Below are 2872 nucleotides of genomic sequence, written 5' to 3' on the forward strand. Positions count from 1 at the left end.
GCTTTTGCCGCTGAGCTAAATACCCAGCCCCGGAGAAATTTAAATAATTTCCTAAATTATCTATTTTCTATTCTATTGTTTCAAAACTATTTTAAGATGTATACTAATTTATTTCATTTATATTACTAGTTTCTTTTTGTTCTTTGCAAAGAAATTTTTTTTTACTTGTTTGTTTATTCTTTGAAAGAGGGAGTCATTTTTTTATCTATGACTTGTACTCAACATTTTGGCCATTGCTTTAAGGTCTTGGTAACACTATACTAACTATTGCTATTCTCTAATTATTTTCTTATCAGATTTTATTTTAGTTTTTCATACAAGTAAAAAGAGTGCTTTTTATATTTTGTTTATTAATATGTACTTGTTTTACATTAAAATAAAAAAAACTAGTATGATATTGGCAGTGGGCTTATAAATGGCTGTTATGGTTTGTGTCTGGGTGTCCCCCCAAAGCCTCATGCTGTCATGGGGCAGGCTTTTAGAGTTTGATTATGGGTGTGAGAGCTACACCTGCCCTGGGGTAGATAGTTTGCGTATGTAAGGGAGAGGAAAAGGGTGCTTGAGGCCATTCCACCCTTGTGTGTGCTTGTTGCTTTTGCTGTGTTCAGACGCCATGAGCTGTAGCTCTCTGCCATGTGCCACTCTGCCTTATAATCTGCCAAGTATGGACTGAAACCTCTACAAACTGTAAGAGAAATAAACCTTTCCTTCCTTAATTTTGGGCATCAGGTATTTTGTCCCAGCAACGAGAGAAAAGTAACCAAGACAATGGCTTTTATCAGTTTGAGGTAAGGTTTTTATACCTGTGTTTCACGATCATATATTGGATTTCATCAAAGACTTCTTGGTCACAGTGTATGATCTTTTTAATGACTTGCTATATTTTCTTTGCAGTTATGTTGTTGAGGATTTTTGCATCTGTGTTCATTAAGGAAACTGGCTTGTAGTTTTCTTTTTCTGTTGAGTTCTTGTCTGATTTTTGTATTCAGGGTAATTCCAGCTTCAAGGAACGAGTTTAGCAGTGCTCCTTCCCTTTCAATTTTATGAAACAGTGTGAAGAGTGTTTGACTTGTTCTTTCTTGAAGTTTTGGTAAAATTCTGTGGTGAATTCATCAGGTCCTCAGCTTTTCTTTATTGGCTTGGGAGCAGGTAGTTAATTCCTGCAGATGAAAAAAAAAAAAAAAAAAGAGAAATCAAACTGCAACTCTTGGGAAAGACAGCTTATGGTGTTGAGAAACGAAGAAGGTACCCAAAAGACAAAATTGACAGCAGCTGATTAAGAGCAAGGACCAGATCTAAGAGGAGAGATATGCCAGGGATGTCCATCAGGAAACAGGAAGTTCCTGAAGCAAATCAAAGGAAGGAGACACTTTTATAGTACAGCGTCTACATTCAGCCTTCAGCAAAGATCATCTTTATTGTACCCCTCTAGTCAGTGCCAATATCTTTCTTTGAGACTTTTTTTTAACTTTAAAGTTTTCCAGAATTTTGCTCCTATAATTTAACTCAGATAATTCCATACAAATCAAACCCTATTGACATTTCACTTTCTTTCTTTTTTCCTCTCTCTATCTTCTTCCTAGTTCCTTTTCTTTTTTCCTTTGCTTTTCTCCAGCTCATATCTTCCATTCTTGGAAAATCTCCTCTTTCTTTTTTATTCTACTTCATAACCCAATCATAATCCTAACTGCAGCTGACAAACACAGGGGCAGTGTTTGTGGCGAAGTTTCATCAGGGAGCTTGTCAAGCGAGGAGTCAGTGGCATGTACACGTAAGTGCTTGGAAAGGACTGGAAGTTATCAAAGGCTTAGTCCTTCCCTCCATGATTCACCTTGCACCCGCTTTCAAAATTTTTGTCACTTTTATTTTCTGTTGTATCCCTAACATTTTGAACAGTGCCTGACATGCAGAAAGAGCTCCATTAATATGGTCAACCCTTTGTATCTATGAATTCTGCACCCACAGATTCAATTAGTTGCAGATAGTGTGCTATGTACTGCGGTTGTGTTTATATTGAACATTTCCAGACTTTTTCTTGCCATTGTTCCCTAAACAATAAAGTGTTACAATTATTACCTACTATCTATATTGGATTAGGTATTATAAGTAATTTAACTATGATATAAAGTATATAACAGGATGTGTACAGATGTACAAACATTATCCTAATTAGTTAATTGGTTTTCGGTGCTATGAAGATTAAACCCCAGGCCTTACACATGCTAGACTACTTCTCGACTACTGAGCTACATTCCTAGCTCCTCTGCTGTTTTATTTAAAGGGATTGAACATCCACAAAGCTTGGTATCCGTGGGTAGGGGTGTTTTGCTAGAATCAATTCTCTGTGCATACATGGGGATGCCTGTATTTGTTGGAGTGAAGAGATATTCTTTTATTATTATTATTATTATTTTAAAGAGTAAAAGAAGGATAACATAGTAATGGGGGGGCTTATCAAATTACAGACAGTGGTAGGAAATTATCAGTGGTTGTTATTTTACATATTGTTATCTAGAAGATAGTTTCTCAGGAAAACAAATAGACAAATAATAGTGAGTAACAGACAAAAGTGGTAGGTTATTATCAATGGTTGTTGTACTATACTTTGGTATCTTCAAAGTGGTTTCTAAAGAAAATAGAGCTGTACATGAATGACCAATTGAATATTCATTGACTATCCTCAATGGTGGTTGTAGGAAACACATAGTAATAAACATACATCCCTTTACGAAATAGCATAGGAACAATACAAATGTTACAGAGTTATGGATAGATTAGTAGGAAACTATCAATGGCTGATGTAATACATGGTGGTATCTTCAAAGTGGTTTCTCAGGAAGACAGAGATATGCAAGAAAGATCTAACAAGTAG

General features: G+C 35.7%; 1 protein-coding gene and 1 long non-coding RNA gene across 4 annotated transcripts in view; one reads left to right on the forward strand and one right to left on the reverse strand.

The window, feature by feature from the left end:
- Positions 1–2872, forward strand: part of Htr7 (5-hydroxytryptamine (serotonin) receptor 7, adenylate cyclase-coupled) — a gene marked incomplete at its 5' end in the record, with an annotated part of 99001 nt that overhangs the window by 84133 nt on the left and 11996 nt on the right.
- The window catches only part of LOC102012665, a 41939-nt gene continuing 39854 nt past the window's right edge, over positions 788–2872 (reverse strand). The window contains exon 3 of the long non-coding RNA XR_261120.1: positions 788–1160. This is a non-coding gene — a long non-coding RNA (uncharacterized LOC102012665). The remainder of the gene's footprint in view (positions 1161–2872) is intronic.

Source organism: Chinchilla lanigera, unplaced genomic scaffold, assembly GCF_000276665.1.
Source record: "Chinchilla lanigera isolate Chin_1 unplaced genomic scaffold, ChiLan1.0 scaffold00024, whole genome shotgun sequence".
Classification (NCBI taxonomy): Eukaryota; Metazoa; Chordata; class Mammalia; order Rodentia; family Chinchillidae; genus Chinchilla; species Chinchilla lanigera.